The 27,598-nt window shown below is 41.4% G+C and overlaps 1 long non-coding RNA gene across 1 annotated transcript in view; it reads right to left on the bottom strand.

The window, feature by feature from the left end:
* Nucleotides 1-27,598, bottom strand: part of LOC133219007 (uncharacterized) — a 59,388-nt gene that overhangs the window by 3,308 nt on the left and 28,482 nt on the right. The window contains exon 3 of the long non-coding RNA XR_009727323.1: nucleotides 2,603-3,666. This is a non-coding gene — a long non-coding RNA (uncharacterized LOC133219007). The remainder of the gene's footprint in view (nucleotides 1-2,602; nucleotides 3,667-27,598) is intronic.

Below are 27,598 nucleotides of genomic sequence, written 5' to 3'. Positions count from 1 at the left end.
CCATTGTAACACATATCAGCAGAGAAATGGCTTTCCTGACTCTAGAGCTAAGAACATCTTTCATGCACCTAAAGACTAGGAAATAAAAAGTGATTCCCTCTTGATTTCATCCTTGTGCCTTTATCCTTTAATTAGAAAATACTTCTGCCAAGAACCTGTTTTGTTAACAGGAACCAGCAGAGAACTGTAGAGTTGTTATACCTCAAAAAGCCCCTGAAGCAAGATCAATCTGCTAAAATAGTCAGTGACAGGACAAGGCAATAAGGTATCCAGAGACCAGTGGCTCATCCTTCCATTGCATATCAACCTCGCCTCCTTCACCCACTGCTGAAGATTTCTGGGTCTTGACCATTTGCATCCACTGCCTGCACTCTGAAAGCAATGGGGAGTGACTGCACATGGGTGGTCTGGAGAGAGTATTCCAGCATCGCATAAGGAAAGCCCTCGTGTTCTGGTGTGAAAAGAGATATAAGAGCTCTGACAAGCAGACCATGCATGAAATACTAAAACATTACCTACCTCCGCTACCGTGGACTTGTATCAGCATTAGACAACACACTGTCAATGGGTGGCACCCGGGATTTTAAGAAAGCAAGGGAAAAACTATTTGCATATTTATTTTTCTTTCATATAGACTGCTTACTAAAAACAAACATACCAAAAACCCCAGAAGAAAGTATTTTCTTTGCTGCCCTGGCTCTGCTCAGCAGCCCAGCTGGGACAGAGCTAATTCCATTCACACCAGCATGCTGTCCACGCTTCCAGCTCCCCAGATATATCCCAGAAAAGGGCAGAAGGGTGGGCAGCACGCAGACAGCACATTTCCCTCACCATTTTGAACTGGAGTAAGAATCGAGATCTCAAGCTCCCAGTTCAGTCTGGAAACAGGCATAGGGCCTCTCCACCTTCCATCGCAGAGACCAGCAAAAGCCATCAGTGGGCAAGGTGGGACAACAGAAGTGCCCAAGCCACTGAATGGGCAAATAATCTTTAGTAATATCTGCTTCCAGGGCCTGTTCCCAGTGGCCTCCACCCTACCCATCAAATCAGCTGGAATCAGGCTAGGAACATCAAACCCCAGTGGCTTTTCCTGGTTGATTCCTTTTAATGCACATGTGCCGAGGAAGGCAGGAGAAGCGCGAGTGGCAGTTTTAACAGCTTTAATGGTGAAAATGTTAAGAGCTTCAAACAGTTTTGCATTCCCTGATCATCACAAAATCATGTCTGCAATGAACTAAAAAATCCACTCCATAATCAGTACAATTTTATGTACATCTTCCTGTTTTCCCCTCCCCCCCGCAGGGGTCATTTGTTAAACTGCCAGATAAAGTTGCTGCATCAGCTTTGCATTTCTCTCTGATTTCATGGTGTAATAAGGCTGGCACTATCACTCTCTCTGCTTGCTTGCATATAGGTGTGTCAGCCCCTGTCTAATAACTGTTGTACTAACCAGCCAATTTCAGTCAAATATTTGGATGTCTCAGAGGTGTTTTAGACCTTTAAGGTTTATGACAACAGAGAACTATATGGAAGGAGAATTTTCTCTATGTGCTTTTTCTGCAAGAATTGTAAAAATCATCCACTTTATTAGATGTAAGAGAATCCACACAAGAGCTCAATTAAGCTTTATCAGTCCTTTGGTTTAGCAGACTATGCATAGGTAACGTGATCATCCCCTACATGGACAGAATCATAGGAAAATAAGGACCTCTGGAGGGCTTCTAGAGCAGCCAACTGGATAAATGAAACTGTTTCACACCTGGTAAACATCTATCTAATCTGTTGAAGATTTCCAACCCTGAGGTCTCCCCAGGCAATTATAGGAGCATACGTCTTTATTCCCCACTATCTTGTACTACAACTGAAACACTGTAATACATTAGTAGAGCTCTATAAAATATGATTTAAAGCTTGCTGTTCATGGCTGCGTTTTCATTTCAGAAGTCTGAGCAAGGGAAGGAAGGTAAAACAATGCTGCAGCATTGATTTCTCTCAGGGACATGATAGTTGCATAAAGGACTCTGCTAATTATAGCCACCAACTACCAACAGACTCAACAAAAGCCAAAGCAGCACTGCAGCAGTTCGGTGCCTACCACAGTCCATAGCTCTTTAAGCTGAAAGCATTTGTCATGATGAACTGATTTTCGAAGGTAATGCCCTAGCAGACCCCTTCAATAAAACAAGAATGGACTTGACTCTGAAAGGTCCTTTAGATGGCTGAGTTGCTGCCAGACCACTTTCCCCCAGTGCACCTTGTTTTTAATTTATGGGGCTTCTCAGAAGGTGGATCCATTATACATTACTCACTTAACTTCAGGGCTTTAATCCCAGGGAAGCTACGAGCAAAGCTCCTTTAAATTTATATTGGAAACAATGTGGTCTATCCTTAAGAGCAGACAGTGCAATATTTAGGCAGAAATATGCTGTTCAGTAAAAGACTCAAGAATGTCACTGTATCTCAGAACACCAGTACCTATTTTCCTCTGCTGAAAGGAATGGATTTAGCTAGGTAAAAATTACTGTCTTCACTGAGATTTTTCACTGCCTAAATCTGAACCTGAGGTTACATTTGGAGGGATATGTAATAGTTTTAAACACACTTACAAGCAATGCTCGAGGACAGTTGGGAAGACTGGGAAATGCTGTCCTTGCTCTTCCCTCTGGCTTGAGGAAGTCCCAACTGCTCACTCTTTCACTTCTTTCCAAGCTGACACCAAACTTCTGCTCACAGGCCATCTGGGTCCCTGGGACGTGTATACGTACACTGTAAGGTTTGGGAAAAGAAGTAGAAGAAACAATATCCACGCAAAACAGTCTAAGGAATTTTCTTTGACCAGATCTTAGTCCTGTGCCTCTCACAGCCTTTCCCTGGGAGTAAAAAATTTAGTATGAAGTTCTCTGTGGTGAAAATCCTTGATTCTGATTTCAGCATCTTAAATATCTGAAAGCTTCTGCTGTTGCAACTTGGTACAACTTCCTCTACTTCAGGGGGATCATATTGGTTTGTATGAGGTTTGGAGCTGCCATAAGCCTATTGATGCAAGAGGGTAATTCCTCAAATGAAGGAGATTAATAGAACAAGGCAGCAATGGCATTCATACTCCACTCTCCCTAAGCCTGCCTTCTTGCCAAAAAGGACAAAATATTTAAGCATATCATAACTTTTTAATTGTTTGTGGCATTTAGAGTTTAAATGCTAAGCAATAATTATGCTAATGAGAAATAAAGTATTTTCTTGGCAGCAGAATACTTTTCATTGGCATTGTTGTCGATTTGTTTATTTGTGGCTTTCTCATCATCATCGCTGGCTTCTATTTGTATGCACTAAGTGCCATTTACAGCTTTCCTTGAGGAAACTGCTGCAGCTTCCAGAAACTGCTTTTCCATTTCTTTTTCTTGTTTCAAAAGTAACAGCTTTTTGTCTTTTCAGGCTGTTGACAACTGCATGCCATGCCATGCCATGCAGCTATTCCCTGAGAAGGGTAATGACTTTCTCACCAGCGCAGTACAGCGGTGCACTGGGAGAATAAATGTGGGGACTTGCCATTACAACAGACACGAGAGGAATGAAGTGCCTGTCCACTGAGGCCTCAGTTCTGGGTTGAACGAACACAGTTCTTAATTGCACAATGAGCAGGAGGAAATGGAGTAGACCCAGGGGGATCTGCAAAGGAAGAAAGTAAATTCTCAGCCAGAGCTTGCTGCAGAGAAATGCTCCTTTTCAGCTTGTACATTTTGAGCATATGTAAACAAAGCCATTTTCAAAGGGAAGTCCCTTGAAAAACTAGTGATTCAGTTATTTTCAGTTACTTGGGTGGACCAGCCCCAGTGACCTTCTCTGAAGATGGGTCTTTGCTGAGCTGGACACAGGGAGAGGTGAAGTGGGGTGGGAAGGCAGGGAAAGAGGGCTGGGCAGTTGCACAGTGCCTCTGTGCAATGTGGTCTGCAGGAGCCACCACTGCAAACACTGGCAGCAGAGAGGCTGCAGTCCTCAAAGCTTCTGCCCTGCCTGACTTAGGGCTTTCTATGGATGTCTCTGCCTGTAGAGGTGCCCCACCTCCTCATGCAGGATCCTCAGCCTCCCAGCATACCACAAAGAAAGGATGTATCAGTTCAGCTGCAGTGGAAGTGATGCCCCAGTTCACTTAAGTGATGGGTCAGAGTATTGACCCACTCTAATGAATGATCTGCATGAGCCAGGAAAGCCTTTGCTGTTGGAGCAGGGTCACGAGCTCTGTGGTGGAGCACTGGTGTACAGTGACTGTGGCACGGGCCAGACCAGATGAACCTTTACACAGAGCCTTTAAAATGGATGTGAGGCTGATTTCCCACTTTCCCCTGTCACATCAGTGGATAAATCATAGCAGGTTTTGGCATTTCATAATAAGATACAACTGACTCTCTCCAGTGACTGAATTATCCTGTGACACTTGTTTGAAATAATGTAAACAGAAAGTGAAATCTGTTTCAGTTGTTGGTTTGTGTTTTTGCTTTTTTTTATATTTATAGGAGTTGAGATTTGATCATAATTTAGTGGAAGGTCTAACTAGTGGGTAATTGAGTTAAAATGCGAGATACTGCAAATGCAATTCACTAAAGCTCAAATCTTAAACTACCAATGTGTGTATAGCCGTTAGAAAAGAGAAACAAAGAATAAGGTCTGCTGGATGTACTGTCTCCACATTACATCTTTAGCAAGCAATGAATGACATTTATTTCTTCTTTTTCTCTTCGGGGATATTGCCTGAAAAATCGATTACTTACCAGATGGGTGAATCAATAGATGTTATTTGTCTCCTTGTATGAGATCTGCACTAAGCACAGCAAGGAAAACCTGCCTCTCAGTGCACGGAAGTTATGATCGTTAATACACAAAATGGTCACTATATAGAAGCTATATGTTAAAGCACTTTGTGCTCCATGTCACAATTTCTACATCTTTGTGCATACTTGGTGAACAGTTGTGTGATTTTTTTTTTCTTTTAATAAAGAGGATATCCCATTTCCAAAATTACAGAATCATCTGTAACTACAAGAGCCACAGACTGACCAAAATAAACTTTGTTGCTTGCTTCAGGTTATAGTAGAAGCAGCTTTCTCAGGGCCTGGCACTCTGCAGATATTTCTGAGTGCTGCCCTGCTGCATTATGAGCCACTGCTGATAACAATCCTACCTCCGCAGCATGCCTGCTTCTATATACACAGCCCCACTATCTCTAATTCTGTTCCTTGTTGGAGGATCAGACCTACCTAGGGCACACCGCTGCATGAAAAACAACATCTTTGTACAGACGAATAAAATAAAACCAACCAGGAAGCACTTAGATGCATGTAAGAACACACATTTTGCACTAACAAACGTCAATTCAAGCACATCCTGTTGAGGATTAAGGCTGTACTCCCTGACAGATGTATTTCCTACTTCTATGTTTTGGCTTTCTTTCTTTCCTCCCTTATTGCTTTACTCAATAGCTATACCATGCAACACACCTGTAATGCTCCAAATATGAAAAACAAGACAGATTGAGGGAGCAGGTCACCAGCTCCATTAATACTGCATCATGTGTACAAAACAGAAGGCATTTCCACAGGGCTTGGAGTGAGCCAATGATGTATCCCAATTTGTTCCTCGACACCCAGGTGAGCAGAAAGGAAGGGAGGAGAAAAGAAATAGCTGCCACATCAGCATCTATTTCCTGCTAACATCCAGCCCGCGTAATCACTTACACCCATGTTTGGTGCTTGTAAAACTTTTTTATCCTGAGCTGCACTGCAAATTCATTTTGCACTCTTAAGGAACAAGTAGAGGAAAGCTCAAGGCCAGTGCATTTCTACCTGACTTCCCGTGTCATTCACCAGTAGCCCTGCACTTCAGAAACCTCAGGATTTTTTTCAGCTACCTGCAGGAAGTGGCTTTTGTGTTCAGCTGAAGGTTACTCAAGAGATTAGCCTTATGGAGAACTGATGCTCCCCATGCCAGCCTTCTGAAACATGAAGGTGACTGAAAATCCCACCACCAATGATATATTTGGATCTAGATATCCTTAAAAGTGTGCCTTCAAGTATATCCCAATTCCAGAACAGGAAGTTTAGAAAAGTTACTTTTAGATAACTATTAGTTACTTTTTAAGATAAATGAAGACATTAAACTGCTTTTAGAAAGGCAAAAACCAAAACAGTGATTTAGGCTCTATCCCAAAGTCTGAATTACTTTTCAATTTGCTGCTGAATAAACACTTGGATGATTGGTTTTGCTGCACTAAGGAGTTTTCTTTCAGTTTCAAGAGTTTCAGGATCAATTTTCCATAACCAAGTAGCATGGTATCTCTTAAAGATCCAGGAAGGACTGCCAGGTTTCTTGAATGTATTAATAGCTATGTTTTTGTTAGTTTAGAAGGATAAGGAGGAGGCAGGTGGTAGTCACTGGACAAATAACCTTCATAATGTGGAGAATACTAAGCCATTTAAAAGTTGCTGGCTGTAGTAAGATTTTTTCACTAGCTAGGAGATAATTCACACTCAGCTGGATGAAGCTGCACTTGATTTGTGAAAGACAATGAAGGGGAAATAAGGCAAGGAAGTATGTCCTTTTTTATTGTGTTCTTTTTCTTTTTAAGTACAAGCACTGAGGTTAGGTCCGCTAAGTGTTGTCTTCAGTGTAGAGAAGCTGCCTGAAAGATGCCTACCTGCTCCAGGTGGCCAGGACTAATCACCCCTGGGAACAAAGTCAGGATACTCACAGATGGGCCACTCCACTCTTCGCTACCCAGGCTTTCCACCTGTGGATGGGAGGCAGAAGAAGAGCAAGTACAAAGCCATCACTCTTCAGGTGCTGTTTGTGTTCTCACGTTCTATTTTTACACATGTAAAGCTGCAAGAGCTGAACATTCATTAGTCAGCAGGGTTTGTAAATGGCACACCTTTGTTTTTTGCTTATTTTGACAGTCTTTGCCTGTGGTCTTTCTTTACATAGCTAAATGTTCAGCTTGTATTTTCTTTTTAAGATACCATATGTCCATCCAGAAATTTCCCCCTATCCCCCTTACACAGCCTGGACAACACTCATATTCCAAGTTTAAAATCTTCCGAAACTTTGGGACTCATCACAGAACTTAAAGTTCTGGTTTATAAAGGTTATTAAATTTCTGCACATCGCAAAACGCTCAGTTGAAATCTGCCTTATAATCAGAGCTGAGTAAAACTAGACAGTTTTATTTCACACAAGATTTAAATGTTTCAAAAGATGATTTTCCTCCAGTTCCCTGGTATTTCCAAAGTTTCTACAAACTGGAAGGGAACAGTCTACACTGAGATGGACCACGAGCCCAGGAGATCAGATTGCCTGTGCCCTGCTAGTGCCCTGAGCAACCCAAATTTCTGGCTCTCCAACAGCCACCAGGGAAGTGAAAACACAGTTTATGTGTATGGGAGGTAGGAGACAAATACTGTCAGGTGGAAAAGTGGCTTTTGAACTGCCGAGGTTTTGCACAGAATTTTGTAGATATTATTGATCAAAGAGGTGTTGTGGCTGCTGAGATTATTTTGAATATATAGTGCCTTGCAGTGCCATGATTATGTGTGAAATCTGGAAAAAGTCAACTTCATTTGAAATCTGCCCAGATTCTAAGAATATAATGACAGGACAGAACAATCTTCCTTGTGACTTAGCCAAGCCAGGTTGGATTTTGATATTCATCTAGTTCAAATGAAGCATATCTAAACCATCTATTTTGCTATCTGTGGTTCATTTACTAATATAATTTTATATAATCTTGACAGCTTTAAATTACATTCAGGTACTTCTAAATGCCTTTCAAAGCATCTTAGCTCTTGATGTGCAATGACCCAGTCCATTCCTTGGCAGCCAGACTTAACCATGCCAGAAAACAACAGATCACCACAGAACTCCCACTGTTGAACTTTGCCAATTAAAGTCCTGTCTCTCCTAATTTTACCTCTTCTGAAGAAATGAGAATGAAGCATATATTACTTGACACCTTCTCAGGCATTTCTGTGTCAAATGCAAGTTTCCTCAATTCACAAAAGCACCCAAGCCTGACCGGAACATTCAGTTTAACATTATAGCTGACCAAAACTGACATTCTAAGAAAAAATGTTACATATTGATTGGTTTATCCTTCTGCTCTGAGTACCCCGTACATGCCTTTTGTTTTCATAGCAGGTCTTATAGCGATGTCTATCAGTTTTCTAAGTAGCACAATAACCTTCAAAGGTTTGTAGGTATGATTTGGGTTTGTAGGTATGATTTGGACAAGTGCTCTAGGATCACACTTAGCAATTATTTTCATCTGGATTTCAGCCTTGCTGAAATGAGAACAGACTAATTAGACTTGGACTCTTCAGCTGAAAAGAGAAGACAGCTGAGAGGGGAGGGAATAGCAGTTTATAATGATAACTGAAGTAAACAAGGAACAATTACTCAATCTTTCACCCACTATGAAAATTAGAAGGCACCCCAATTATCAGTCATCAGGTTTAACACAAAGAGAAAGAAATACCTTTTCTCATAACATCTAATTAAGCCATGAAACTAACTGCCCATGCAAGTTGCAGAGGCTAATTGTGAAACTGAATTAAAAAAGAGATCAGACAAATTCATGCAATCATGAATGTCCACCAGTGGTAAAGGAATATGATTGTCTAGATGCAACCTCTGGCTCAGGAAGCCACTAAAAATGTCAGTAGCAGGGAAGGTATCACTTTGCATTCTCCCTGCTTTTTGTGATATTTCATAAGGACCTGTTGCTGGTCACATCTGGAGGCAGGATGCTGGGTGGAACTTCAGATTTACACAGTGTGGTTGCTTTTATATTTAATTATGGTCTTCACTATGCTGCCATAAGATCATTTCAGACATCAGCATCATGAGCAATACTGTAATAGAAGAGCTGTGTGAGATTCTGAGCTCTCTCAGATGCTGAGGAGGAACCAGATGAGCCCAACCATGCAGCTACTCTGAGCTGGGTACAAGGGTGACCAGTCCATGGCCCTGAGACAGACCATCTCGCCTGTCTTCTGCATAGCAAAGTCACTGAGCTAGGACATGCATTAAAGCATCCACCTTGACAGGAGGGTCACCACAACAGCGTCTTCCTGTTACGAGCAGGATGGACTCTGCAGCCTCAGCTAGCATGGTCATGTCAAAAAACTACATCCCCACTTGGCCTCCTCAGGACTTTTACTGTAATAAAAGACTGTAAAGGCAAACTATAGAACTGATCTCTTGGTGGAGAATAATATCACCTGGTTGTGGGTGCACTGCGGTTACCATCTCAGTCCTCACTTTTCAAACTCTTGTACAGTTTCCTCCAAATTTTGGCATATTATACACTGGTAAAAGGCACACATACACACAAACACAAAGGCACAGACGTCAGCACATGTAATGCATTTGCTTTCTTATCAAATGTAACTAACTGGGAGGAAACAGGGGCTGTTTAACCAGTGCTACTCCCTTGTGCCTTCTGCTGCCTGAGACTTGTTCCCTCACGAGAAGTGTACTCACAGGGCACAGTCCTCCATTCAGCAGAAACAAAGTTACTAGAGAATCAAGCAGATGATCTCACATTAAAATAAAATGCTTTGTTAAAGGAACAAAAGAATCTCTTTTGACAAAAAAAAAAAAAAAAAGCCTATTTCAGCTATAGCACTTTATGAAAAAGCAAGTTCTAAGCCATGGAAATCACTGAGGAACCAAAATGGCACAAACTTCGAATACAGGACACATCACCTCACCAAAGTAATGGAAAGTCCCCTATTAGGAGATCACAAATCAGACAGGAAAAAAAAGCTGAAAGACACAAAACTGCATCAACGCACTTTCCTCCTAAATGAAGACTGGTTTCATTCTAGAACTAAACATTCTAGGAAAAGAGGGGGGGAGAGGGGATGGCAATGTAAAACCTCCAAGAAATTATATAGGTGATTTCGATCACAGTTCTTTCAAAACTGATTTCAGATTGTAATTTGCCTGGAATTGCTTCTTGAACAGTCCCTTGGTTTCCTGCCTGCTGTTCCAGGTTGAATGAAAGACAGAGTTTCTGCTGGTAATATAAGATTTCTCTTTTGTAAGTGTGCCAGCTTGCACTGTCTGCCTTCAGCAGACAAGCCAAATGGTTCTTCTGGGGAAATACGAATTTCCAGGCAACTCAGCTGTTCAAAGTCCCAGCGCAATCATACCAAGGCCAAAAAAAAAAAAATAAATAAAAAAGAAGTGCTAAAAAGAAAATAAAAGAAAATAATCCCTTCTGTAGCATCCACAAAGACAAAACAAAGAGAGCACAAATTTATCATCACTCATCTCATTTAAATCTAGGTGAGGAAAGCATGCAAAGGGGTTTCAGGAAATTGCAACAGCTTAGTTATACAGAAAAGGTTTACCTTTTGATCCCGCAGAATTCTGTCAATAAGCAGGTTGCATGTGATTCTGTGTGGCAATACAGATTACTCCTCCAAAACAAAGATCAGAGAGCCAGGCTGTGCTGACTCTGTCCACCTTATGCCATTTGCTTCCCAAAGCAAATAGCAGAATGCCCAGCCCAGCTTGCTGCTGCTCATGGAGGGCCAGGTGGGCCAGATGGGAACAGAAGCATCTCCACAGGATCAAACTTGGCAAGTGAGGCTACAGGACCACCCTCTGCAGCAAGCTGTGGAGGACTTGGGGTGGTCCCAGCCTCAGCAGCATGTTTGGCCTCTCTGCCAGAGAGTATTGCACATGCAGCAGGACTGGGAGAGCAAAGCATATCACCAAGCCTCCTTGAAATCTTAAATGAGCACTTCTTTACTGTAATTTTTTAGCTAAATGGACAAATTTCGTATGGAAGCAACTAAGGGGGAAATGTAGTTAGTTCCCCTTTACCTATTCCCCTGTAGGGGAGGAGACATAACCTCCAGCAGAAAGGCAGCTGCCTACAGCTGCGGATTGAGGGGCAGCACCATTTTAAAAGCCCATCAGGTGTCTGCTGGATGGCCACGTAGCATCGCCCAGAGGCGGCTGTCTGTGTCTGCACCTGAGTGACAGTGCTAGTGGCAGGGATTAATCACCAGGCTGGTTTTCCTCTGCTGAAAAGGATGTTCTTTCCCTTTTGTTTTGTCTCATCAAGGCACCATTTCATTTTGTCAAGGAATATGAAAAAACTATCTTGGAGCCTATGGCATCAAGTGAGGGAGGAAAAATGCTCCTGGCCACAAAGCCCTAATTAAAACTCCACACAGCTATAGAAACAGAAAACCATGGTTTGATCTTAACAGTGCTAGTGAAAAAGACTCTATCCTGGTGATTTTTGAGGCTTTCTGCTTGCCCCTTCCTGAGCAGAGCTGCAAAATCTCAGGTTGGTATCAATCACACAGCAGTGCTTGCACTCTCTGCCAGTTTGCCAGGCTGTTGTTTCCCAATCTGTGCATCACATACTATGTGTTCCTGTGTTTCCTCGAAAGCTGGAACATTTCACCAGTAAAGCCTTATTTCATAACAAAGTCAGGTACGTGGTAAGAAGAATCAGGTCTCAGACGGTAGCAGCCTGGGAGAGGTTATCCAGGTGTGGGGCTGACCCTACAGCAAGGTCTGTGAAAGCTGGGAAGCTCGTGTCCCTGCAGCCTAGTGCAGTGTTAGGGGTGAAAAGCTGGGGGCAGGATAAGCAGAAGAACATCAATCCATCTTTCTTGGCCCCCAGCGGGCAGATCCTCTATCTGCATTCAGGCTCTTGGCAAATGCAAGGTTCATTGGGATTTTCTACAAAAATTACGATGTTGTAATGTTATTGGACTGCTACATTACAATATAATACTGATATACTGCATTACAGAGAGAGAAATCATCATAGATGTGAGAAGTTCTGTACTTGCTCAGGAAACTGTTCAGAGAGGGGGTACTTTGACAGGTATTTCCTGCATAAGCTGGCTGCAGAAAGCACGACAAAAGCCATGTCATGCTCTGCCTGGCAAGTTCAGAAGCCCTCTGATCTCAGTACCAGGGTGACAGCACAAACCAATATTTCCAGTTCACTGTGGTTTGTACACAAAGCCTATTTGAACTTAGCCAACAACACTACATGAGAACTGGTCTTGTATTTCAGTCTGGAAACCCACGCCCTGGTCTGTCAGCATGCCTGACCCATGTGAATATGGGGCCATTAGGGAGAGACGTTGAGAATAAACAGGGGGAAATGAAATTATAAAAGAGGAGAGACCTGATTGCACAGACTCAGACTGCTGTGTATTTTCAGGAATAGTCAGTGGAAAGCAGGGATGTAAGGTTTATTTTACAAGATAACAGCAGCTAATGCTACCAAGGCAAAGACGTTCCTGGAAGTTATGCAAGCAGTGTGTGGGATCTATGAATGTTTTCATTGAAGATTTACAACCAAGGCCTAAGGCTGTCTTTTGCACAGGAGGGGTTAGCTTAGAGCAGAATACAGAAGAAATGAGGGGGGTCTGACCTGAGAGGGAAAAAAAAGAAAGAGAGAAATAGGGGAGAAATAAGTGAGCAGCTCAGTGAAGCTTATCACACTTCAATGAGAATAATCCTTTCTCAGACCACAAAAACATTTAGAGAGGAAATGTTGCAATAAACCTCAGAAAGGCACTGATGAGAGACTGTAAATTCAGTTCCAACTGTTCGAGAGGTTGTTAAGTGGACTAATATTAAGTGGGATTATAAATGTAATAGCATGTAGTATAGCTTTTAAGTAACGAGGGAAGCATTATATGAACTGACAGTGGTGATCTGTGGCTGTGGAACCTGAATAAATTTATGAGAGTTTATTACTGAATTTCATTTATTGCCATCATAGGGAATGCTTACGCATGAGAACGTTGCATGAATTGAGATAATTGATCATCCTGGGAAAAGTCTAAATGCATTTAAAGGAAACTTTGAAATACCAATTTTAAATGAACAAGAAAAAATATGTTAAAATCTATTCAGGGAATATTGTTATTAGCAGGACACAGTCAAGCCCCTTAGGCAAGAAATGTTCCCTGTTAGAAGATATTTGATCTTGACTGCAGGAGAAGAAGAGTTTTAAATCAGCTCTTCCAGTACAGATCCTCTTCCCAAAGACACAACAGTACCTGTGGACAGGTGCAAAATCCCCACAGCACCCCTTAGCACTAAAATCAATTCACTAGAGGTCTAAGTATCAGCACAAGCTCTAGTTGCCCACATGCCCTAGTTGCAGCTTTACATTCAGCAAGTTACTGCTGTGCCCCACACCCAAGGACACATTCAAGGACAAAGCAATGAGTGTTTCTTCAATGCGAGCACTGCTCAGGCGGGAAGGTGGCCCCAGAGGCACCTAGCCCAGCATCTGCTCAGCTTTCCCCAAGGAAGTGATAGGGAGAAATGGGAACAAGAGGGGTTACTGCCCTCAGGCTGGGCTAGGGGGAACACTGGGACAAATTGTCAGCCACTTGTGGATCTACTTTAGCATCACCGATGGCCACAACTGAGCCCTAGAAGTGTTGAGGAAAGGAAAGAAAAACATGACAGTAAAAATGATAAAAAGTAGAGAAAGAGTAGGGGGGGGGGAGGGAAAGAGAAAGATAATGTGAGGCATAAAAGAAACAGCAAAAGGAAGGGTTCTTATATGTGGAAAAGAAAGGACAGTAGATAAAGAGACTGGGCAATCAACCAAAGAGAAAACAGACTTGAGGGATGGATAAAGGACAGTAAAAAGAACTAGGAAGAGGGAGTGAAGAACAGAAACTGGGAATGCAGACTCTATTACAGTATTATTGAAGTCCAGTGTCAGATCTCATTGAATAGAAATTGGTTCTTTTTATATCTGAATAAGATTTTTGATGGATTGCGTGGATTTCCACTGTAGCCCAAATTGCTCTCGCTTCAGTGAGGTTGCAATTGTACAGGAGAAGCTGGTGCCAGAACGGATATGAAAAACTAGAGTTTGAAAGGCTGCAGGGTATCCGGGTGGCGCTATGAACTACACAGTGGTCAAACCAGCCCTTGGCTGAGGCCCTGAGCAAGTGAGAAAGAAATTATGTGGGCTGGAGACACATAACTCAGGTGGGACCAGTCCAGGGTTGGGGCAGAGAAAGCTACAGCTTCCCAGCTGGAGCTCCTTCTCTCTCTTTCCCTGACCTTCCGTTTTTTTTTGTACTAAGATCTCACCCATCTTTCCAACTTCCAAACCCTAAATATTATCTCTTATTACTTATTCACTCCTAGGTCTCAGTGCATCAGTTTGCCTGGCCTTTTTCTCAGGCATTTTTATTTGAAAGCCTTTTAATATATCCTTATATTCAGTGCCAGTGAGTACTTGCTAAATGAATTTATTTGAAGGTCTTCAGCAAATTAAACCGTTGATGATGTGAGATTGTTTTCCACAGGACAGCACTGGAACAGGCCATCAGCTCCAGGAGCAGCATTGATTTTTACTGCAGCAGAGCTGTTAAAACTCTAAGAAAGCATCTGGCAAATTAACAGAATATTAACTACAATCAAATAATGTAAAGTCAAGAGACATTTCCTGTGTAGCTTTGATGGGGTTTACTGAACTAATGTGTTCATTTATTGAAGGCAGCTGGTGACCTTTGGAGCCTCTCTGCTGTACAAGCCTGGGAACCAGCTGGGAGCTGAAATCAAGGGTTTTAGGAGCACTGCCATTTTAAACTTATGTTTCTGCTTGGCCAAGGCTTTTTTTGGTGACTTACTTCCAATCACAGAAGCATGTGTCTCCTTGGCCCCGCATCATCAGGATGCAAACACAGGTCATCTCCACTGAGCCACATGTGATGCAAGTGGTGGGAAAATGAATAGGGAGAAAGAGAGATTAATCTCCATCACCCATACTCTTTGCCTTTCCTTTTTCTTTTACTTCCTAGCCATTAGCCCATTGAAAAATATACCTTAGTTGTCTGGTATTTGCCCACTTGTATTTGCAAAGAAGCATTGCAAGTTTGCAAAGTGATGTCCTAGCGCCACAGCATGGGCTGAAGGTTGCTCAGTACATCACATCTGTTTCCCCTTCATGCCTTTGAAGTGCAAATCCAAACATCCTTGCTCAGGAATCATCATCAGCCTGAGAGGTTTTGAACAGAGGCTGGGCAGCTCAATGAACCAATACATTTCTAATGAAACTGTGATTTAATGGAAAATTCTCAGTGGGCACACTTACAGCATATTTTCCACCTTATTTCCATGTACCTGCTGGGGAATGGACATCTAGGGCAAATAAGGTCACAAGAATAAACTCTGACTGGAAAGATGCTGACTTCAGCTCTACTTTTGGAATTAATTTCTTGCCTTGCTTGCTCCAAAATGGGAGAGCAATCATGCCGTGTCTTGTGTCATATCCCTGGTGACAAGACTTCTGAAGCCTTTGGTCAGGTTTCCCAGCACACAATAAGTTTAGTGGTGGCTGTAGGAGTCTGAGTTACTGAAATGTTCCTATGGTGGCACCCTAGGAGGCTCAAAGGACAGACTTAGCAATACCACAACTCTTGCTACACACCTGCCCCTCTTCCAGTTCTGTGCTATCCCATGGTAGCTCCCCTTACTGCTGTCTTCTTTCTGGATGCAGGTGTGAGATATGGACCAGGGACACAGTGATGAGGAGAGCAGGCTGGTTCCATCCCACCCCCTCTTGGGTTCCTGGCAGCACCTAACACTACATGTTCATCTACCACTAAAATATCAGCATGTATTATTTGCATCCATTTTAACTGATAGCACCCCTATCCTTCTGTATCCCTGCACCCTCTTTCTCATGTCTTGAAACTATAATATAATGCTCCCTGCTTGCTTCTTCATATCTGCTAGTTTGAAATCTTGTTTTTAGAATACACACACACACTTGGGAACTCAAGCCCTTTAAAAATCAGCTTTTATGAACTGATATGCTTGTGGGACCATATGGCAGTGACCTGTTTCTGAATCTCAGCATCAAAGGAAGGAACTCCCCTGAGATTTTATTTGAAGTTCCAGAAATATTTTATATTTTCATTTTAAAATGCAAATTCTTGTGTATTTTCAAACTGAAATTAAACTTCTGAAGATCTCAGAAAGATCGTCCTTCTTGAGGGGGAATCCAAGGTAAATGGTATGGTTCTGATACCAGTATACAGAAGTCCGAAATGAGGTAGAGAACATGATACAAAAGCAAATTCATTTCTCCAGTACAGGTCAGACATTGAGGTCACGATCAACAAATCTTTTGCTACAAAAGGTCTTGCAGGGAGAAAGCTTCTTTCATCAAAGAGAATCCCTGGACTGCAGTATGTGACTCTTACTATCCATTCAGTTTTCATCTTTATTCCTACATAAATCATTTTGAAGAGCAGAGATGAATGGAAAAATAAATTATGAGGAGCACAGGCAGCTCCAGGACTAAAATGATTGATACACCTTGCAATGAAGGACGTTCAGGAGTGAAGGCTGAATGAGCTCTGGATATAGGTCTAAATCCTGTAATGAGTCATCCAATACTGAATTTTTTCTTTGCAGTTAATTGCCTAAGAAATAGGAAATTAGTTGAATGCTTTCAAAAGCTTCAATCTAAAACAGAGAGAAAAATGCTTTTTCTCCTAAAAAAAACCCATTTTTGTATATAGCTCTGTGTATGATTTTGTACTCCAGAGAAGCAGCACTGAAGAGTCACTTGAACACCGAGCTCAGCAGGGATTGGAATTCTTGAGCTGCTGCCTCGCCCAGGAAAAAAGTCCTTTATTATGAGAGGTGAAGGGGTTCCTGCTGAGAGCAGTGTAGCAGGAGTCATGAAACACAGACTCTGTCACTAGACTTTTGCCTGTGATGAAGAGAAGCCTTTGCTCCTTTTGTTGGTGCTGAAATTAGGTGGAATGGGTGACCCCACCACATCTCAACTATCATGAGCTTCTCCTGGAGGAGCTCAGGGTAGTGCATATACCATTATGTCCCACTTACCAGATCAGCAGAGAGCAAGCCTGGGGTAAGGGGACAGTAGCCATCATGAAGTCTCCCTCCATTCTTTCCCTCCAAAAAGATGACATGTATCACTTCTCTCTATGGAAGCCAGTGATGACAGTGAAATCTCAACAGAAGTCTCCCTTAGCTGCTTCACAGCCAGTCAAGGGAGAGGTTTAAGGTCTATGGAAGAAATGGGACTTGTCTTTGACTCTAGGGGAGAGTTTGAAAAAGATTGGGAAAATTGGAGCATTGGAAGGGTCAGCTTGAAGAAAGCAAGCTAGTGTTGCCTCAGAGCAGTGTCATTCAAGCAGATGTCACAGAGACTGGTTCATGCCTCCCTACACCTACTGACTCAGTGAAGGAAATTTAGTTCAGTGTATTTAAGTTCAAACCTTTACAAGACAAGGAAACACTTTGCTTTCCTTAATCAGATCCTCATGGAAACAAGTGTGCCTGAGACCAGCTGTGGAAATTTGCTCCTTGACAAAAGCAGGAATGTCTTTTGTGACACAGGAGGGAACATTTTTACTTGTGCTTCCTTCTGAAAGCCCAGCTGGATGGCCTGAAATTGTCACTTCTGCCCTTTCCCAGCCCTGGTAAACAAATCAATCCCAGACTGGATGCTGGTGACAGAAAACAACCTCACATAGCCACACAGCCTGGCACAGTCTACTTTACAAAGCCATCAAACTTAACATTACTTAAAACTACTTCTAAAGGTTTCTATATCCCATTTTGTGATTTTGTGCCCCTTTGTCTCAGTGTGCTCTGGAAAGGTACAATAGTGCAACCCCACTGCCTTGTCTCTAACATCCTGCCCTTGACCAAACTGAGATCCTATGATGTGCTCTCACTGCCACCCAGGCTTGCTCCACACAGGGGTGCATTTCAGAGCTTCATCTTCTATCTGAGTAGAAAACAAACTTTACAGCAGCCATCAGAGGGGTCTAGTTGATAGCTGTGTGCTTACCGAGCGGTAAACCAAACAGAAGTGTGAGTGTGCACATAAGAAACGCATACAGTCATACTTTTCTTTCTTATTTCCTCTGCTACAGATTAGTTTAAAGGGAACTAAAATTGCTGGGCTTTTACTTTTCTTTATGAGCTAAATACATAGCATACAGTTTGAGAAAAAGCATTAATAGGGGTGATTACCACTGATATTCAAAGATATCTTCTCAGTTAGTTATGAAGTATAGTCTAATCTTTTTTACCATTTTGTAACACTCTATATTTTGCCCATTTTTTCCTTGAGATTAAACCAAATGTAGATCTGACATGTTCTGTACAGTAGAGCCTACAGAAACTAAGACCTCAAAAACCTCTTTTGCTTCTATTTTTTGTAAAGAAATAATAAAATCCACTGAAAAGAGAAAACAATTTAGGTCTTTGACAGAGCTAGAGAAAATGTATTATTCAGGCCCCTTCTTACTTCAAAGAACACCAAGGCAGAATTTAGAACAATTATCAGACAATGTAAAATAACGTATAAATCTACACCTGATTCTGTCATGAACTGGAGGCTTGAAACTGCTGGAATTAAAAACTTCCACAAGGAACAAATTACCAAAACAAATATAAAAAAATACAGTAGATGACCTGAACAATATAGCAAAAACCCCACAGTAAACAGCTGATACGTTTGTATGGCTCTAATATTACATCTGATAAAACATGTGTCCCAGGGAATGGCAGGGGCATTGGAACTAGATGATATTGAGGTCCTTTCCAACCCAAACCATCCTATGATTCTATGTGGGAAAACATGTTATTCATATGAATTGACATATTCATGATGCAGACCCTGACAGACATACCACTTAAAGGAAAAGCATGGTGTGGAAATGTTGTCCTTTTTTCATTAAGGCCCTTGGCATGATCAGTGACTAAAACTCTCGTCCACAATGATGCCACTTTTGCTATTCAAGGCTTACATATGTTGCATTTCAAAGATTTCAAGGAACAGATAAGTGTAGGAAGTTTCTATCTTCCCTTCCCCCTTCCATCAGAATCTTGGCATAGATTTAAATTAGAATTACCACATTTGAAACATTAATGAAGAGGGAAAGGAAGGAAACATGGTTGTGCTACATTAAACCTCAGACACTCCTGTGCAGTGCCATTAGCTTCAAAGAGTGCTTCACTCTGAAGGCAGGAGGTAGTTCAAAACCAGATTCAGATGCTGAAAGGAAGCCTTCCACAATCTGAAAGATTCAATAAAAAAGATAGATGATGACAGCAGGGGAAGTAAAATCTAAATGGTCAAAAGAACGGCTATTTAATTTTTAAATATAACCAGACAACTTAGATGGAAAATAATAGTAAAAATAAAGAGGCTGATCCCTCTTTTATGAAGGACAGCTAAAAATAGGACTCACTGAACTATACTAAAAATAGGGCAAAGAAGAAAGCACTTATTGAATAAACAAGTCAGGAACCAAGGTCGGTCCCAAATGAACAGTAGCAAAAAAAAACATTTCTAATTTCTTGGAGAAGTAAAATAAAAGGTGTAACAAAAGCTAAGGGGAAGAACTTGTATCTGCAGTCTGCTTTGAAGAATGGTTGCAAAGACAACTGAACACCTTTCCAAAAGCACAACTGCCACAATATGTACTGAAGTAGAAGTGGAACACTTCTAAGGAAAAGATTTATGACAGGATGAGGAGAACAGAAGAGAAAAAGCTGTATTATCAAAATTCAATCCCTTCCACTCGCAAGAGCAGGGAGCATTGACTGCTTCTGTGATCTGAACTGCAGGAGTTGGTGCTTAATGCTGACCAAGGAATTTTACCACTGAGTTTATAATGAGATTAAACCACAGTGAAAAAAACACTGAAAAAGCACAGCACAGTTAGTTACCGAATTTCAAATGCTGGTCACCAGCAGCAGGAACCTTTCTTGAGAGAACAGAAGATCCTCTAGGAAGCTGACTGGAATGAAAAATACTGTCATGTTCAATAAAGTCCCTGCTTTTTACAGGATAATAAATCTTAGCCACATCACAATCCAGATTTAAAAGGCAAAATACAGCTATCTGTGAGGGTGGTTAAATATAGAGCACAACTGCAAGTAAGCCAAGGTCTCTTACTGAGTTACCAATATTTTGGAGCCCCTTCTCTGGGTTAAAAAATGTGATTCTAATGTTATCTCCCTGCATCGTAAGTCCATTATAACTTTGCCATTTACTACAGAGGCAAGCGATGACATCAGGAAAGATCGCCTGGTGCCTGCCATCTAGCGTTCTGTTAATACTTTTCACGTCGAATCACTGGATCAGTCTGAATTATTTGTACATGGCAGCTCCTAGTGTTTTCTTAATCAGGGAATAGCTGCCCTGTACTCTGAATACTTTGTAATTTAAGGGTGGGGCCTCAAACCGTATCTAGAAGTGAAAGTATGATGGAGTTCAGCCTAGATATTACTAAGATTTGGATGTGGAAGTGTATCATTCTTGCCCAGATGTCACTGGCAAAAGACTGAAGTGGAGGGGTTTATGCATCCATAAGCTCCATCAGCACAACGTGTATTTTAAGTCAAAAATATTTTGCAGCACTGAAGCAATCTATGGTGGTTCTAGATCTAAGCAAGCTTGAAATCAGTCCCCAAAGACTGATTTTAGCATCTTCAGCTACATCTACTGCATGTGATGATGCAGGCTACATTTTGCAAGTGTGAAATTAGATTAAGAAGAAGGCGAGACATTTTTATAGATGAATACTGACTAAAACTAGAAATTACCCCTGGCAGAAGAAAAGTAAACAATGAGAAAATGAGAAAGGTGCCAGTCTCTACTAGTGACATTCATTTGGTAACTTGCTTGCCCTGGGATGAAATTGGACACAGTGTGAGGATTGTGTTTGGTTTAACAGCATTTGATGGCAACTTCAGGCAAGAACGTGCCTCAGTCACTCCTGAAGTTATTAATAGATTCCTACTGGGCAATAGGATTAAGAGGCTTTTTAAACCTAAAGCTTATGCCACACAGATTTAAACAGTGGAAATTGAGTGTGAAGGAAGAAATGTCTGCAGTTTATTTATACTTTGAAAGTCCTCTGAGTGTGGATTAGCCATTACAAGCATCCTGAGACACTGAGACTTGTAGTTGCTTTCAGGCCCATCCAAGTTGATTCTTCCCTTCAAAGAAATGAAAAGCTGCCTTTCTTACACTAGCATGGAAAATAAAATGCATAAAAACCATCTTCTATTGCCCATATCTTGATTTATGCAACTGTGTTGTTTCCTAGACTAATAATGTAAAATTACAGACAGAATCCCAAGTCATTGAGTGATTTGAGAGTACAACCACAACAGTCATTTTAGTTACCTATATGCCAGTGAAGGGAGTGTGAATGAGACCAGATGATGATCATGCAGGTGTTGGCAAGGAACAACTATCATCAAAGCAATAATGGGACCAGGAAATGGGAAAAGAAGGTTAAGCTAGGTGTGTTACTGAAGACAAATAGGCTTATTCCTGTCCAACATTTCATGGAGCAATTTTCATTAGCTTAGTAAGAACCTTCTTGATGTCACGTGTATTGAAACTTTCCTTTCTGCTTTATATACTGCACTGTCCTTGCTGGGCTGGGGGGTAGGCAGTGTGGTTTCTCCTTCTTAGAAGGACCTTCTATATAGAAAGTCTCTATGGATTTGTATGTTAAAAAGGAGAAGGTACATCTGTTCTTATTTCTCTCTTAGAAAATATAATCATTATGTTTAAATTCCTACACACTTAATTGGTTAGAACAAATGCTCCTCATTCAGCATCAAAGAGCTCTGAGAAAGTAATGAGCATTTTCTGTAGCCTGTGAGTTTTGAGCCACAGGTATTTTATTTGATTACAGAAATCTTAAATAGCATGACCTAATCAAATTTAAACAGAAAAAGAAATTACTGATACTCTGAATGTTAGAAGACATGTGGATATAAGCCAATAAAATGGAGTCATTTCACTTGGCTAAATAAATATCTGGTGAATATTATCTAAATATTTTTTCCCCTTAGGAATGTTGCTAAGCTTAATTAAATTTATTAATACAGTTTAATAGATGGGATTTCAATAATGAAAAAATAGTAATACTATGAAACAAGCAAGTAGGATCTTTTTCCAGGTGATCCCTTGTTCGTTTTGTTACACATTAGGTTTGCAAAAAAATTTGCCATGTCTGTGTATGCAGGAAACATAATTCAGCATACTGGACTTCCTGCCAGCATTATGCATACCACCCAGGGACTTGGCCAAATCACCTTAACAAGATTATTCCCATTGGTGTTAAATGCTGAAACATATTCTTTAGTGCACCCAATACCTCATTCAGTGTGTTTTGAACACATTAAGTCTAATTAGTCAGGAGGGTAAAACCAAGAAATGAAAGCAACTTTGTTGCAGGCATGACACAGCAGTTTTCAACAATACTGCATCATGGTCCTTGATTTCAGTGTACTCTAGAGGTCTTCTCTGTATACTTTTCCTTTTCATCCGAGTGTTTCCTTCTGTTCCCTGTGGCTGAATACCTGTGCAACCTTTTGAAATTCTTGGATGAAAGATACTCAGCAAAGGCAGTGATTGTATCTCACATTGCCCAGCAAAACAGTCAGCAACCCATAGCAGTTAGTGTCCTCCTCCGCAGATTCAAAACTGACACAGCTGTCACTATAACCTTGCCCATTCTGAATTATCCAGTGCTTTCTCAACTACTGCTTAGAGACTTCAACCTACGAGTCACCCTCCCTTTCTAACAAGCATGCTGATGTACGCTGGAGAGATTTCATTAGAATTTTCCACAGGCTGGAATAGATTATAATAAGATTATAGTAAGATTACTGTTGCCAGCAGAGGGAAAACAGCAAAGGTAGATAAGAAATTCTGAAGGTTGCTGGAGGTATAAAGGATGCTAAAAAAATACGTTTCATTCAAAATAAACAAACTGTTCAAATCCCCTTAGGAAAATGTTAGCAGTAAAGCTGCAGAAATGGTTGAAGAATTACGTGGTAGAAACCTGCCACATCTGTAGAAATGCCAGTGGAAAAGACCATGCAGATCCACATGAATTTGTGAAGACTTTGAGGTTAATCATTTAAAACAAGCTTCCCTTTCTCAAGAAGAAAACTATAGTAGTCTTCTAAACATACATAACACCATGGTTCACTTTTAAAGAACAGATGGGATAACATGCTGCTTACAGCTGATGAAGTATCCTAAAGCTGTATCTAAAACTTTTTCCAGGCACAGGAGCAGAAGTACTGGGTGCCATGAACCATGAGACTGCAAGAGAAAGCTAGAAGGGAGCACCATTTCTAGCTCAGTTACAAGCAGACTTTTTGATAAACAGTACCAAAAACTACTGATTTCCACTCCAGGTCAATCCATAACTTCTTCATCCCTCTGCAACATTTTGAAGGAGCCACATTCTAAAGCCACTTATGTGCTCCCATATGCTTGGAGAGAGCAAATTCAAACTACAGGCAAAGCCAATTGATTGCCACCTTAAAATCCTTCCTTTGCTATTATCTAGTTTAACAACTGGTAAATTTAACAGCAATTAATATGCAGGTCTGCTGGGAACTGCTGGCAGTTACAACAGCCAATACTGCCTTAATGTTTCATTTTAGCCTCTCAGCTGACTGCATCCGCCTGCTATCTCCTGTCTGTCTTTACAGTTCTATTCTTTGTGAGAGGAATGACTTTTTCTGTCTTTCTGCTGATAGAGAGCACTGCAACTCTGGCTGAGCTGCCACCACAGCACAACAACAGTAAAGCATTTGCAGGAGCCATTATTAGGCAAAAACAGAAGAGAAGGGAAACTTCCATCCATCCTTTCCTTTTGAGATGGGAGACTCAGCAGGAACACAGACCCTTTTGAGCTTTATTTGCTGATGGGGCAAGAGTGGAGTCTGTTATATTAGTTCGGCATACATTTTATGATAAAGAGTGGTTTGGTTAGGTTTTTTAAGATTTTTACCAAAATAAAATTATATACCCCTCTCTCATCTCTCTCAGTCTCCTCTTCCCGTATATTGCTGAAATTTGTCAACCCTAATAAGGTTTGACATTCAGGGAGGGTTTTTATGTGGAGTGGTAAAATGCAAATAACCAGGAAAACCAACAGAATGTTTAGTGCATTCTCTCTTGCGGGGTGCCACCACACATCCCACTTCCATAATAAAACACCCGCTGTTGTTACTAGTTATAAATACTATGAATGCACAACTAACAGTTCCCTGCCTCTTATTTTTCAGATAGGAGAAAACCAGTATGTCCTATGTATTTATAGCACTTTCCAGAGATTATATTCATGGAAGCAAAAGTATGGTAGGGATAGAAGTGTGATTCTGCCTAACCAGCCTAGTTAGTTGCAATGAAATTCCTAACACGTAATGATACTCTAGTGTATCTTCACTGTAAGTACCTCAATAAAACAAAACACCCTATTATCAAGCAAACAATTCATAGAGTTCTGACCTACCTTCACAATAACTTCTCCCTGGTCTATGAATCACCACAACATAGGATCTAGTGCAAAACTAGCTAATACAAAAAAATTGTAAAGACAATCCTACCTTTGAATACGTAAGTTCTATTTCAAGACTAACATATTTCATTCATTCATAGAATCACAGAACGGTTTGGGCTGGAAGGAGCCTTAAAGAGCATCTAGTTCCAAACCTCCTGTCATGGGCAGGAACACCTGCCACTAGACCAGGTTGTTCAAAGCCCTATCCAACCTGACCTTGAAAGATTTCAGGGATAGAGAAGCCACAAATTCTTTGGGCAACTTGTTCTGGTGTCTTGCCACCCTCACAATAACGACCTTCCTAATAATCTAATCTAAATCTACCCTCTTTCAGCTTGAAGTTATTCTCCCTCATCCTATCTGTGCATACGCCTGTTCAAAGTCCCTCTCCAGCTCTCTGGAGAGGTGCCCTTTAGGTACTGGAAGGCTGTTGGGAAGGTCTCCCCAGAGCTTTCTCTTCTCCAGACTGAACAACCCCAACCCTCTCAGCCTGTTTCCATAGGAGAGCTGCTCCAGTCCCCTGGTCATCATCATGGCCCTCCTCTGGACTCATTTGAGCAGGTCCATGCCCCTCTTACACTGGGGGTCCCAGAGCTGAATGAAGTGGGGTCTCATAAGAGCAGAGTAGAGGGGGAGAATCACCTCCCCTTGACCTGCTGGTCAAGCTTCTTTTGATGCAGCTCAGGACACGTTTGGCTTTCTGGGTTGCAAGCACACACTGCTTGCTCAAGTTGAGCTTATTAATCAAGACCCCCAGATCCTTCTCTTCAGGGCTGCTCTCAATCCATTCTCTGCCTACCCTGTAGCTGTGCTTAATCCATAAACTTATCAATACCCTTCTAATCTTTACAAACTTCACTCATGCACATTTGAACTCTGGTGAAACAGAATGAACAAAATACATTGCTTTCTAGTTGAAAAGTAAATGCTTGGTCTTGTTCATTTTCTTTGCAACTGCAGCTGGAAATAGTGAACTCTCCAAGACACATTTCATAGAAATACGATAATGTAAATAAGTCTGAGTTATGCTGCTATGCGAATACTTTGACTTATGGATGATGTAGGTGAAGATGTAGGACAAGTGAAGATGTAGGACATAAACACTGCTCAACAATAAGCAGGCTTTGATATGCGTCTCTCTACTAAAATCCTATCCTTTTCTTGAGTGCAGGGTACAAATTTGGTTTTCACATATATTCACTTTCACATACATCAAAGCATTTTTTCAATCCTCATTCAGCCAGTGAATGTACTCAAGTGAACTTCTGTACCTGCAGTGAATGTCATGGTTTTCAAGAACCTCCTTCATTAATCACAGGATTGAGACTTTGGATACAGTTTACACTTCCCCAAAGTCATTGCTGAAACTTGCGTAATATCACAATTGGAGTAGATTTGCTTTAATCACAATCTTAGTTTGAGAGAGAGAGTTATCAAGGACCTGAGCATTTGGGGAGATCTGAAGGGAACCCACAGCACAATTAAGAACTCTCTTAATCCTGTTTTGCAGAATACACTGGATCCCCTAGTAACAAGAGACTGCAGCTGCATGAGATGCAACCAAATGGAAACTGCGGCACATAACTCAGTCTACGTGCCCATTCAGTCCTTGGTCTGTCTCTTGTGACTGCCAAAGGCATTCATTACTACCAGGGTTATTTGTGCTGATCTGTGTGCTTGTTCACTAGGAGTGCAAATAACATCATTGCCTGTATTCACAGAGACAAAAAAAGAAAAAAATACTTTAGCTTGCTAGAAAGGTAGGATTTAGTGCAATGATTTAAATAATGATGTTCCATATTGCTTTACCTGTACTTTCTCTTAGTTGCTACTATGCAGAGCCAAGGTGTTTCATCATTCAACGAAGAATATTAGCTTTATAAATAAAATCAGAGACAGAGATTTTTTCAAAGCAAGGATATGGTAATGGCCAGAGCTTTTCAATCCTCAAAATTTTTGCAATTGAGCAGACCTTTTCTAAGAAAACTTCATTTCAAAACATCCTGGTTTTGGTATGTCAACCACTGCAAAATATGTAAAAGGAGCTTTTTCTACTCTTAAAATAGTCAACTTGACAAAAGTAGACCAGGCCTGTCGTGGTTTAACCCCAGCCAGACAGCTTGTTCACCCACTCCCCCCCCTTCTTTCCCTCCCCCTATTCCCGGAGGGACAGAGAGGAGAATTGAAAAGAATGCAACTCCTATGGGTTGAGATAAGAACAGTTTAGTAACTAAGGTATAACACAAATCACTACTGCTACCACCAGTAATAGTAATGATAAAGGAAATAACAAGGGAAGAGAATACAACACCTCACCACCAGCCGACTGATAACTTGCCCCCCCAGCCCAACCAAGCACCAACCAATATCTCTTCCAACCCTGCAATCTCCTAGCCCTTCCTGGTAACTCCCAATTACATCCTGGGCATGACGTGCTGTGGTATGGAATACTTCTTTGGTCAGTTTGGGTCAGGTGTCCTGTCTCTGCTTCCTCCCGGCTTCCCTCCTCCCTGGCAGAGCATGAGGCTCACAAAGTCCTTGGCCAAACCAAAACATCACTGTTATCAGTTCTGTTCCCAGCCCAAAAGTCAAAACACAGCACTGCACCAGTTACCAAGAAGGAGAAAAATGACTGCTACTGCTGAACCCAGGACAAGGCCTTACAGGGCTTAGTTTACAAGTACTCAGCTTACACATTTACATCTATAGTGCTAAACCATCCTGTTGCTTCCTAATCCTTGAGTCTCTCAAGATGACCTTGTCAGAGATTCAGTGTTCTTGTTCTTCCATCACAGACTCAGGGAAAATGGAGCTGAAAGGGGAAACCACTTTGTCACCTTCCTGCAAGGTGAAATTAGCAGTGCATAAGACATTCCTGACAGACTGGCATTTTATTTGGGATTTCCAGTGACGGAGAGCCCACTCTGAGACAGAACTCCAGTTTGACAGTCCATACTATTCAGAAGATTTCTCCAATGATCAACATACTCTTTTTGTGCTCATCTGCTACATCCATAGAGAAACCACAGAAAAGTCTGTTATTCTCTTCTTTCCAGCTGTCTTTTAAGTGTTCAACAGCCATTTCCATGCACCTTATATGCCTCTTCGTGGTCCAAGACACATTCTGACTACTGTGCTGTTATGGGATACAGAAAGAG

This window comes from Neopsephotus bourkii, unplaced genomic scaffold (assembly GCF_033783945.1).
Source record: "Neopsephotus bourkii isolate Nb327-2 ecotype Australia unplaced genomic scaffold, CSIRO-AGI_Nbou_v1 NB_1292, whole genome shotgun sequence".
In the NCBI taxonomy this organism is placed as follows: Eukaryota; Metazoa; Chordata; class Aves; order Psittaciformes; family Psittacidae; genus Neopsephotus; species Neopsephotus bourkii.
This window is presented reverse-complemented; position numbering and strand designations above follow the sequence as displayed.